At 35.4% G+C, this 13,311-nt stretch overlaps 1 protein-coding gene across 1 annotated transcript in view; it reads left to right on the top strand.

The window, feature by feature from the left end:
- Nucleotides 1-3,096: 3,096 nt before the first annotated feature.
- The window catches only part of LOC145245823 (uncharacterized), a 118,555-nt gene continuing 108,340 nt past the window's right edge, over nucleotides 3,097-13,311 (top strand). Inside the window, exon 1 of the mRNA XM_080107471.1 lies at nucleotides 3,097-3,226. The gene's annotated coding sequence lies outside the window, so the exon portion shown is untranslated. The remainder of the gene's footprint in view (nucleotides 3,227-13,311) is intronic.

The following is a 13,311-nucleotide window of genomic DNA, read 5'->3' as shown; positions in this document are numbered from 1 at the left end:
TCGAAGGACTATACTCATCTGCTAACCTACATTAACAGATTTTTGAGATGGTCTGAAGCCATCCTCATTAGAGATATTTCTGCTGAAATTGTTGCCAAAGCACTCATTACGCATTGGTTATCTCGTTTTGGCGTGCCTATAATCGTCACAATCAACAGAGGTAGACAGTTCGGCTCATATCTTTTTTCTGAACTCTCCCGCCTGCTTGGTTGCAGACACATACGCACTACATCTTACCATTCAGCAGCAAACGGCATGATTGAGCGCTTTCACCGGCAGTTAAAGGTGTCTCTTAAAGCATATTTTGACTCGAGCAGATGGACAGAATACCTGCCTTTCATGCTCCTCGGTATTCGATCCACCGTTAAAATGACATCGGCTTGTCCTCCACTGAAATGGTTTACAGCACCTCGCTGACCCTACTTGGACAGATGGTCGCACCAACCACACTGCAGCACATGCCTAACCCAATGGACTACACCTCTCGCTTGAAAGAATATATGTTGAAACCTCTGAATGTTAAACCAAGACCACAAAATGTAATCACTCATGCTCCCCAGGATATTAACACATGGACTCACATATTCATTCAGTCTTCCATAGTTGGGTCTGTACCGAATGGTATATACATTATTTAATTGGAATTCGTTATTGAGATGAGTATTATTTATTAATTTATTTATTGCGGACTATTATCCTCATCTTTCTTAGTTGTTGTTTCATGACTTATTCTCGATTAACTGTGCTTTAATATTTGATTTTCTTAAATAAAAAAAAAACTACTTGATCGATTTACGTGATTTTTGGAATATGACATGTACATGCAATGACAAGTACGTACGTTATACTGTTTTTTTGCAGATTTTCCATGTAACCGACTTCATTTTCGGCCCAATAATAGACTTGCACCTTCTTGTGTTATTACAAAACAACAAAAAAGAAAACACGGTCTTATGTAATTTTGGTACCGCGCTGAAATAATAATGTTATTATTTCGGAAGCCATTCTTAACATCGGGAAGAGAGGGTATCGTTTAAAAGTCATTTCGGGGGCACTTGTGCAGTACTTAAAAATATACAAATTTATTTTCTTTTGGAGGTGGAGGAGGCTCGTTTTAAAACTATATCTACCTCAGTATTTTCTTTAATTTTCCGACATTTTTTTGTTAAAAATTATTTACTAAGTAATGTCGAGTGCGACATTACTTTTTATTTCTTTTTAATTAAATAAACTCTTTAAAATAAGTTTAAACACCAAAAACTTACAAAGCTAGGTAGAAAACGAAAACTTAGAAAAATCAATTTAATCAATTTAATTTTTTTAAAACAATAAACATTGTAAAAATATTTTTAAAAATATTATTGGATGTGCATTTACTGCATTATTACCTAAAATTATACAAATTTATTTTCTTTTGGAGGGGGGCTCGTTTTAAAACTATATCTACCTTAATATTTTCTTTAATTTTCTATTTTTGAGCAATTATCCTCCTAAGTCGTGATCCTCTTATGTTGGACATTTTTTGTTCATAAGGAACACTCGACATTACTTTGTTTTTTTTTTGTTTGTTAAACTATATAAACTCTTTAAAATAAGTTGAAAGACCAAAAACTTTCAAAGCTAGGTAGAAAACTAAAACTTGGAAAAATTAATTTAATTTTTTTAAAACTACAGTAACCAAGTAAAAATAATTTAATAAATATTATGGGATGTGTATTCTCTTTTAAAGACAATATCTTCTTCAAAAACGGTCGTAAAATGTGTTTTCAATCGATATTTATTCAATAAGGGACCAGTTTTCCTACCTAGCAAAAGGGTACGAGTTTTCCGGAGACGAGTTTTCCGGGGACGAGTTTTCCTAAATTCACTAATAATATATAAACAATGATATAGGTATTTCAGAAGTTTTTTTTTTTTTTTTTTTTTTTTTTTTGAATAACTTAAAAAAAGTAATGAAAAAGCGTAAAACTTAAAATAAAATAAGAAATATTTAAAAACTTTATCAGAATTTGACGGTGTAAACATCATGATATGACCTTCAGTTGTCGAACTTATTTTCGACTTAGCCGGGCGTAAATTTAACAAAAACAACATAAAACCATTTTGGTTATTCGGAATTTTAACCTATTGTTCTAAGGGAGATAACTCTATTTTACTAGAGTAGTTAAAAAAATAATTTCTTTTTACAAATTATTCGAATATTTTGTTAAAGAAAAATCACAATTCCGACTGTTTACAATTTTTGTTATTAAGTTTATAAAACTTCATTACATTAAATGAAGTTGAAAAAAAAAAAATCATTTTTTAAAAATTCGCATTAAGATAGTTACCTCCCTTAGAACAATAAATTAAAATTCCGAATAATCACCGTTACTGCCTAGACAGAATTTTTGGTGCTTGTTTAGAATTCCTCCAATATTTTTAAACAAAGAACAATCTGTATGAGTAAATATCCGTTAAGGAAAATAAATATCGTACGCCAAAAATTATGTAAATTGATTTAGTAGTTTTATTTTGAAATAATAAATCACATTTTTTTGGCGAAACTATGAGGAAAAAAGAAAAAAAAAAAAAGAAATAACTCCAAATAATTCTATTTTGCTAGATTAAAAAAAAAAGTTATCCTTAACATAGAAAAAGAGGAGGCATTAGAAAGAACTCAAATTCGCTTAAAAATGAATTTTATTTCTAAAAATAAAACTACGTGATCAATTTACGTGGTTTTTGGAGTACGTATATATATATATATATATATATATATATATATATATATATATATATATATATATATATATATATATATTCGTCACAGGGTACGTATACATCATACAGATTGTTTATATATAAGGGGAATTCTGGACAAGGGCCGATTTTTTTTTTCGTGTTCTGTCCGTGACTTGTAAATATTACACATTATTTTTAATTCTGTCAATTTTTCAGTGTTCACACGTAATCGCCTAAAAAAGTAGAATTTTATTATTTGGGAAAGATTTAGATTTGATCTATGAATTCAGATACAGCCAAAAATAAAATAATAATCAAGTAACAAATAAATTAGAGAGTTAGTGTGGCCAAGAAAAGGAAAGTAAAAGATTGGGGAATTTTTTAGTTTCATTATTCACAATATCTGTATGACCTATTTTAGTTTCGTTTTACTTTTGAGTTGTTTTCCTTGAAAATTTCGAAACTTACTTTCCTTTCTTTCGGGGCGTTTGAAATTTCGTTGGTAAGTTCATTTTAATTTTATTTTTATTTCAACATTTATCCCAATGGTAACTTTTTTTCTTTTTTTTTTTTTTTTAAGTTCATTTTCGTCTCTATCAACTAAAAATCACAATAAATCCCGATTAGCTTTTTTTTTTTTTGTTTTTTTTTTGTTATTTTTGTACCTATTTACTATGCCTCCCCACGGGACAGAGTTAGACACCAGGGTCGTTTTTTAACGTGGAGAAAAGGTACAAAAATAAAAATTGTCTCAATCGTGAAGGATTTCTCCTCCACTGAAAGAGAACAAGAAATTGAAGTGCAGCAATGCAGCATCTGAAGAACAGATACTACACTTTGAGATATTAAATCTTTTATTCATGTTAAAAAATACAGTCAAAATTAACGAAGAACAAAAAACTTAGGCACATCATGGCCAACTCAAAAGGGGGGATTTTGGGGGTCGTTAGTCATCCTTGTCACTCCAGAACTAAACAAAGTCAAAAGTTTCTCCCAGCTAGTATCTTCTTTCACCATAATACCGCATTCACCCTTTCATATTGGGGGACGTCCTAGTAACTCCCAATTTTTAAAACATTTTTTATTGACGTTTAAAAACAAAAAAAGATAACAATAAAATGGTACAATAATTCATTTGTGTCGAGGGCGGGGGAAGAAAAAACGGTATTATTATACAAACACCGTGACAGCGTTAGGGTTACGATTAGGGTTAGGGTTAGGGTTTAGGGTTAGGGTTAGGGTTAGGTTTACGGTTAGGGTTAGGGTTAGGTTTACGGTTAGGGTTAGGGTTAGGGTTAGGGGTTAGCGTTAAGGTTAATTCGCTGTCACGGTGTTTATATAGTTTTACCGAAAAAACAAAAGGTGATTAGTAGGACCCTCCCAACCCCGTCTAGTTGATAGACTGCCCGTTGTTCCACTAGGTTTGTAAAAGGAACCTCGCTTCTGCGGGTCGGGTCAGTCTCTAGGTGGGGATGCTCTCTAGATGGGGGTGAATGGAGAAAAGAAAATTTTTGTGGGTAAGGGATGGAGGTTGGCCAAGTAATTTGTTATTTTTGTAGTTCGTTAAATTGAAATATATCCAGGTAGGTAGAAGAGTTTGCCCGTTGAAAACTTGTTTTTGTTGTTGTTTTTAAATATTTTACAGATTTATTTTGGTATTTTTAAACGACCTAATCCAGCGTAGTTTATCCTCTAAAAAGAAATCCAGATCTGATTTTTTTTTGGTTGGTTGTCTTTAAAAAATAATATGAAGGAAGGATTTTTGGCGGACCTGACCTGTGAGAGAAGAGAGTACCCACCCCCTAAAAATACGTGTTTTGCACCTTTTTAAAAAATGTTTTTTTTTTTTTTTTTTTCGACGAGTATCGTAGATTTAGACTTAAGTATCATATTAACAGAAAAAAAAAAAAATTAGTGACTTTTAAGAAGGGTGTTCACTTTCTCGTTATAACGTTCTACTTCACTGCTACCTGAGTTACGGTCCATTTGTTTACCAACGTGTCACGTGATTCCCTTCTTAAAAGGCATTAATTTGTTTTTCAAAATTGTTTTCTGTCAATATACTTAAGTCTGTAATCTATGATAATCGTCGGAAAAAAAGATAAAAAACACGGGCAATCGTGAAGAAAGAGAGAGCCTGTTTCCTCGGTTTGACTATAGGTGGCGTTACTGTCTGTCCACCCCGTTACGGAAGCACAAAATGTATATAATGCTACCCTTGAAATAAAAATAAATGTTTTTGTTATATTTTAATTTTAAACATGTTTTTTTTTTTTTTTGCAAACATATTTAAGTTTTATTTTTTCAAACATTTACGTTTTTTTTTGTTTTTGCAAACATATATAAGTTTTATTTTTCCAAACATTTACGTTTGTTTTTGCTATATTTTTCTTTTAAACATACAACCGTTTTTCGGCGAGTATTTTTTACGCTCTTATGATTAAAAAAAAATCAACGTTTTTTTTTTTTTAAATCGTTTTTATGAGCCCCTCCCTTTTTTTTTTTTTTTTTAAATTTTCTGCACTTATTTTACCTTTTCCGCGAGTATTTATATATATATTTGAAAAAGGATATTGTAAAACCTGAATCTTACTTGAAACTACTATTAAGAAATAGCGCGGTACCGGTACAATAAGTGCATAAGCAAACTTTTCAAAAAGAAAAATATTTAAAAATATTTAGTTTATGCTTGCAAAAAAACAAACAAAAAAAAAACGTAAATGTTTGAAAATAAACAAGCAACAAAACGTAAATGTTTGGAAAAATAAAACTTAAATATGTTTGCAAAAACAACAACAAAAAAAACGTAAATATGTTTGAAAAAATAAAACTTAAATATGTTTGCAAAAAAAACAAAAAAAAAAAAACACGTTTAAAATTAAAATATAACAAAAACATTTATTTTTATTTCAAGAGTGGCATTGAAAACATTTTGTGCTTCCGTAACTGGGTGGACAGACAGTAACGCCACCTATAGTCAAACGGAGGAAACAGGCTCTCTCTTTCTTCACGATTACCAAAACACGCATTTTTAGGAGGTGATCACTCTCGTACCAGGCCCGCCGGATTTTTTGTTTTAATAATAAAAATTTAACATTTTTGAGTGGAGCTTAGCTTCGCTTCATATATAAATTTAGCATAAAATGAGTACCCACTTCTTGGCCACGTAGCGGTAAGCGAGATGTAATTCTTAGCATTTTTCAAGTTTTATGACAAGAAGGAGAGGAGAAGCAACGGGGTAGGGCATAAATTCCAACCAGTTTCTAACACAAAGTGCTAGTAAATCGATCCCCCATATTGGAACCACTCGACGAGAACACGCACTCACTCAATTCAAATTTTGCGTGCGCATGCAATAATTGAATGTGCGTAAAAAACAAACATGGCGACCAGTGAAAACAATACAGAATTCATTGGATGGTACTCCTTGGGCGTTGAGTTCCATGGCGACCAGCAGAAAAATTTAATGGTCGCTCCCTTAGTCCCCCCCTAGTCAAGGCTGACGCATGCGCGCGTAACATTTTTATTTACTTACGTTGCCGTAGTAACTAAATGATTATTTGTCACTTTTACAAACATTTATTTATTTATATATTTATTTTGAAAAAAAAGTTTTACTCTTTATGAATATTAAAAGAAAAAAGTTACTAAACATTTATTAATAATTTCTCACTTTTACAAACATTTGTTTTAAATTTCTTTTTAAATGACGACTCTTATTGATAAATAAATCTACTTCGGTTCTCTGCAACGGACACTGAAAACTTTTTTTTTTTTTTAATAGTATTTGCGGATGGCTATGTTGACAACAAATATCAGTTAAATTTTGCAAATATCCCCCCCCCCCAAAAAAAAAATTAGCCTTTTTTACGTTCTTTCATGAACTGCTTTTGGCCGCCATATTTTATTTTTTTTGTTATGAAATAATAATAAAAGATGTATAATGACCGCCACATACGTTCGGAACAAATCCCCGACAGGTCCCTAATGTCAGAAAGTTTTCTACTCAAGTAGTTTCTTCTCTAGAACAGCTAGACTTTGGAATTCAATGTTTTTTCTTCATTTTTATGACTGAATTTGAACACTCGATTGAAGTTGAAGGAGCAATCCATGCGAAACCTTGTCCAAAAGATACCAAACAAGTCTACACCATATCTGGAAAAATGTTGTCTTTATTTATTGTTCTTAAGCATTTAATTGGAATATAGAATAAATTCAAAGGAAAATAAAAATAAAAAAAAATAACAACAATCGCTCCTGATAATAATCGGACACACACCGATAGAAAGCGCTTGAGAAGAATATGGCTGAATAACAACGTTTGGGTGCCATTTTATACATCACACCAGCAGAAATAAGAAAGACTGCTCGGCGAATGAAAAAGATATATATTACTAATGTTACCATAACATTTATTGAGTGGGTTTCTACCACTAGTATTTTGCTTCATTTTCGATTTTTGAGCCATTATCAAGCCTTCAAAGATGTCGGCCATTCTTTATTGTTCTCAAGTAATACTCAACACTGTTTGTTGTTTTAACAGAATAAATGCTTTAAAATAAGTTAAAGCACTAAAAACTTATTCAGTTACGTAGAAGAATAACTTATCTTGCCTTTGATAACATTTAGTTATGTGAAACCTTGTCCAAAAGATACCAAACAAGTCGTAATCTCAAACTCCTCAAATAAATAAAATTCAACACATTACCTGAAACATTGAAATGAAAATCTGTCAGAAATCACTGTTTTTATAAGCGAGTTCAAATGAGACTAAGGTGTTACGTTCATGGGTTAGTATAGAAATGTGGATGAGAGAAGGCTGAGTGCAATAGCAACTTTATTGAGCATCCATCTTACAATAAGTAATCCTTCTCTTTCTATTGGAGAGTTATCTGGAAAGGGGGCAGGACTAGGGAGAGCCGTAGTGAGAGTTTGGTTATACATAACATAAGGTCACATAAATTAAGTCCATAATTAAAGAAAATGATAAAATAAGGCCTGTCACTGAATGAATCATACTAAACTTCTGTAACTTTAGCAAATAACAAGTGAAGCATGCATGGTCCCCAGTGAGTGCACAGTGTACGAGGCATAAAAAAATGACTAAGTTCAGCACCTCCCTCCCATTTAGCCCCAAAAGTCCACAGGAGATGTCAAATCCTGGTGAAAATGAAGAAACAGTGCAGTTTTAAGCCTTAACATATGTAAATTTGAGTTCTGCACCATGCAAAAAAAGAAATGACTAAGTCTATCATTTATCCCCCCCCCCTTTTAGCTCCAAAACTCTCCAAGGTCTTAACAGATTTAAATTTGAGTTGAGCACCATACAAAACTACTAAATATACATACACAGAAAATTTGGGACAAATATGGCACAAAAATGAAGTGTTTTTATTAGCCCTAAAAGAGCTCCTGGGGAACACCCAAGAGTTATCTGGAAGTAACGGAGTTTGCAAATACCTTCACTGGAAGATATGTAAAAAACTCAACATTCAGTGTAGTAAAAAATCCTGGGAACATATACCCGAACGAACAGTTGGGAATGACAACTACACTATTCACTATGACTACATAATCCCTACTGCTACATATCTTGAAAACGCAGCTGTTAAACCAGATATAGTGATTTGGGACAGAGCAAACAAAAAAGCGACCGTAATAGAGGTCAGTGTACCCAATGATACAGGGCTTAACAGAGTTGAGAGGGAAAAGATAACAAAGTATCAAGGACTTATGTATGATATGAAACGAAATTGGAAATTAAAAGACGTTTCAATTATACCAGTCATCATAGGAGCAACTGGGCTTATGAAAAAGAACTTTAAAAAGTACATAGCAAGCATACCCGGTGAACCAAGTGCAAGTGAAATACAAACGATTGCACTGAAAGGGACGGCTAGAATCCTAAAAAGATCTCTTGGTTGGACTCACTAAAATAGGGGTAAATGTCAGACATCTGGTTGGATGTCCCATCCCCTAGAAGAAAAAGTTTAAGAAAAATGAAAAAAAAAAAAAGAAAAGAAGTATAGACAAACAAAATTATATAGAAATCAGTCACAACTTTTCAGAAAGTTTTATAAAAATCCAAAGCATCAACTTTTTTTTAATAAGCACAAAAGTGTCCATTTTAGCCATTTTAACCCAAAAGGCACCCCTAGGGAAGCAATCAGAGTTTTCCCGGAAAATCTGTTCTGTTACTTTTTTACTCATATCATGTTTAATGTTTGTGCAAAATTTCAAAAAATTCCAAGGTGTAGTTATTGAGAAAAGTGCAGACAGACGAACAGACAAGGGTGCAATACAGGTCCACCCACCTTTTGTTGGGGGACCAAAACGTATTATTAAAAATTATAAACAGAGTTCTTCTTTGTTATAATAACAAAATTCGAAAATCGAAATATTGAATTTCAAGTACAATCAATCTATTTAATTGTTATATCGCAATAATGAATAAAACCAAAAGTTACAATAAACGATTGGGCAGAAAATTAATTATTAACGAAAACAGTTTTCAAATACAATTAGGGAAAATTGAGTTTTGCAAAAAAAAAAAAAAAAAGAAAAGAAGCTGGAGTATTCAAATCTTAACAAGGGAGGTAAATATTTTCTGAAAACTGGAAATCTTTGGCCAATTTAGAAAAAAATTACTGCGATATACCAATTAATTAGATACCATTGGTTGTACTTGAAATTCAATATTTCGAATTTTGCTATTTTCACAAAGAATTCTGTGCTTCATTGAGCAGCTCCCCACGGATAGCTGTTCCTCAGTCCTGCACTCGGGCTTAGGTTAGGTGCTGATATCATCAAGAGAAATAGACAATTACGGGAGGTTATCTTATGGGATTACGTCAGTTCTTATACTGCTGCCCTCCTTATTCCAAATGAGCAAAAGAACACATTGCGGAAGGCTGTTCTAAAGACCTGTTTGCCCATCAGACCCATCATTAAACCACCTGCTGTCGTAAGGACAGACTCTGCCCTCAGCTTCAAATCCCTTAAAAATGATGAGTTTCTGCTCACTCGCCATATCTCATTAGAGATAGGTAACCCTAAAAACTTCAATTGTAACCCTGTTGCCGAAAAGGCTGGCCAAGATACCCAACGAAAGCTCCTGAAGCTGATTCACAGATTTCTACAGTCTTGCTCTCTGTGGCATGTTGCACATTGAACTGTAGGTTTGGATCACTCACATTGTCCCCCAGAGAAATCTTGTATCACAGGGACCAGTTTATCAATAAACCCATTGACTTCAATAATATGGATCTTACAGAGGAGCAGCATCTGTTTACAGTGAGTTGTCTAAGGCTCTCAACTGCTCATGTAGGCCTTGAATGGAGGTGAATGTGGGGGACATTATGTACCTTCACAGTAGCCTATCAAAAAATAAAGGATGTGAGCGATACTTAGTTTCATCCAAGCGAGATGAGTGGATGTACATTCGAAAGTTAAGGGCTTGTACATACAAGGTCCACAAAGATGAGTGCTTCCGAGTCCCTTCTCATCCAGGTAACAGCCCGAGGATTAGTCTTGAACATCCAATTACTGTGACAAGGAAGATAGTGATACAAAGCCGTCCATCCCTGAAACGATAAGCAATGTAACCAGCAACAAGAGGTTACTACTAAGCAGTCAACTAACCAGCCGATCCCTTATTGTAAGTGAGGAGAAGATTCCAGTTGACTCCCCCTATTGGGCAAACACAACATCTCGTAGACGGTCGATAGACAAAGACATGCTCCCCCCCCCCTCCCAGACGTCGGGTGAAACCATCCTACCTGAAAGACTATGTTACTAACCTTTTGTAACCGACTCTATGAGACATTATCTTGAGAAAAGAAAACAAAAAAAAATCATTATTGAATTTTTTTTTTTTTTTTCTTTACACAGTGATCACCACTTATCAAGGCCCGGAAGCCACTCAGGGATAAGGGTTATTGCAAGTACATTACGTTAGTGTGGAGATTTGATGAAGTGTTTACTTAAGGGGGCGGTTCATTAGGAATTTGTTAACGTTGGACTTGAACACATCCAAGTTGTAGTCCAGAGTGCAGGCAGACGGAACAGAGTTCCACAGGCGTGCAGTTCTAAGAAAGAAGCTTTGTTCATGGAATCCGCGTTTTGATTTAGGCACAGATATAGAGTGGGGGAAATTTTTCACAGTGGATTCAGCTAGACGGGTGTTTTTCGTGAAAGATTGGCGAGGGGGGACCAAAGATTGGAGTTCAGACGAGCACCTGCCATGGAAATAACGATAAAACAATGATAGGCTCGCAACGTCTCTCCTGTAGGAGACAGGTTGCAAGGTAGAGAAAAGGGCATCCCCCATTAAGCCACAAAGTCTATTCTGTACTCTGTCAAGGCAGGATAGGCTGTTTTTAGCAGCTCCTGCCCAGATATGGCAACAGTATTCCATCCTTAGACGTACTTGGCTTTTATATAGATAGAGAATTGCATCAGTAGTGAGATATCTTCTGGAGCGGTAGAAGGATCCCACCATCTTTCCAGCGACCTTGGCAACAAACTTGATGTACATGTTCCATTTCAGATCAGGAGTAAAGGTCAAACCCAGAAGCTTGTCAAAACACGGGGCCTCACCCAGACGAGAGCCATCCATCACAATTGATGCCAGATGGGGATCAGAGCGTTGATGATGTAAGGATAGGAGTTTGGTTTTAGATGCATTAAAGGTAACCAGCCACATCTTCCCCCACTGAACCACACGCTCGAGATCAGAGGAGAGAGAATCAGAGAGAACTTTGTCATTTACAGCCTTTGATGTGTTGCCGTAGATGGTCGTGTCATCAGCATAGATGTCAACGAATGATTTAAGTATGTGTTTAGGGAGGTCATTGACGTAGATCAGGAAGAGAGTTTGGCCCAGGATTGAGGGACTCCAGCATTTATATTGCAGGCCTCCGATTTTTGTCCATCTACCACTACTCTTATGAGCCTATCGGAGAGAAATGATTTAATGATTGAGAAAACATTTCCAGTTATACCATAGCTGGAAATCTTGTGAAGTAGACCCTTATGCCATACCTTATCGAAGGCCTTTGATATGTCAAGAGCAATTGCCCTAGAAAGGAAGCCTTTGTCAAGAGATTCACTAATCCTGTGAGATATAACCGTCAGCACATCTGTGGTAGATCTTGCGGAGCGGAAACCATATTGTGTGTCACTAAGAAGGTTATTCCTGCTGAGGTGGTTGACTATTTCTCTATTTAATATGGATTCCAGCAACTTACTCATAACACACAGGAGAATTATTGGTCTGTACTGAGAGGGAGATGACTTATCACCTGAATTCTTAAATACAGGGCAAACTGATGAGGTCTTCCAGGGAGTCGGAAAGCACTTCTCCTTAAGGCAGCACTTAAATAGTTTTGTAAGTATGGGAGCAAGTTCTGGTTGAAGCTTTTTTAACACTATAATTGGGATGCCATCAGGGCCAGTTGCTTTACTGGAATCTAGGTTCTTGATTAGCTTGGCGACCTCATGCACGGATATTTGTATGTTACCTAGCTTGTTCTGTGTTATAGGAGGAAATATGGGGAGTTGATGGCCTTCGTTGCATAGGGTAGAATTAGCTGCAAAGTTCTTTGCAAATAGTTTGGCCTTGTCAGACACTGACGAGATGACCTCTGGTCCATTGATAATGGTTGGGATAGAACGCATACTTCTGTTCAGGATCCAATTTGTTATTTGCCAAAACTGGTGGGAACCAAGCTGCTGATCAGCTACCTTGGATTTAACAGATTGGGCATATAGCTCTCTTGCATTTTTTATTACTCTTTTACAGTGGTTGCTGGCAGTCCTGAAAGCAGCTTTAGTCTCAGTGCATCTATTACGTTAGTAGCTATGGAAAAAGTGATTTCTGTGCGCGATAGCAGCAGCACATTCTGGGGAGAACCATGGCTGGTTGTTAGGTTTTTGTTGGAATTTTTTAGATGGTATGAATTCGTCTATGCCTACAATTAACCATTCGGTCAGATCTGATACTATAGAGGACATATCCTTTTTAAACATGGAGTGCAGAGGTAAATCAGATATGAATGTACAGAAGCTATCCCAGTCAGCCATAGAGTATCGGTATACAGTACGGTGGAGGGGTACGTCTGGGGGCTTCTTACATTTCGTTTTTATCTTAACTGATACGATGGAGTGGTCGGAGGATCCTAGAGGAGAATGAACGGAACATGAACATAGCTCAGGGGAAGTTGAGAGAAAAAGGTCTAGGAGGCTTGCATATTGACCGGGTGTATTGGGCACACGGGTGGGTTCGCGAACAATCTGAGTGAGGTCATAAGCAATGGCAAAATCATGACAAAACCTCCCCTCATCGTCTGTCTTATTTGAATGGGTCAGCCATTCCACGTTATGGATGTTGAAGTCACCACAGATGTGGATGTTAGCCGAGGGATGTGCAGACAGTATGTGGTCTATTTTCTCAGATATGCTCTTAAAGATAGTAACTCCGCTGTTGTGGGGCCGATAGAGGGCAAATATAAATGTAGTGGTGTTAGCAAGTGCAACCCTGAAGCACATATAGAGTAAATTAGGATTTTCTCAGATATCCTTGCCACA

The sequence above is a fragment of the Euprymna scolopes genome, chromosome 23, assembly GCF_053919585.1.
Source record: "Euprymna scolopes isolate OS-2025 chromosome 23, ASM5391958v1, whole genome shotgun sequence".
NCBI classification, from domain to species: domain Eukaryota; kingdom Metazoa; phylum Mollusca; class Cephalopoda; order Sepiida; family Sepiolidae; genus Euprymna; species Euprymna scolopes.
The sequence above is the reverse complement of the archived record's forward strand: the minus strand, read 5'-3'. Positions and strand labels throughout refer to the sequence as shown.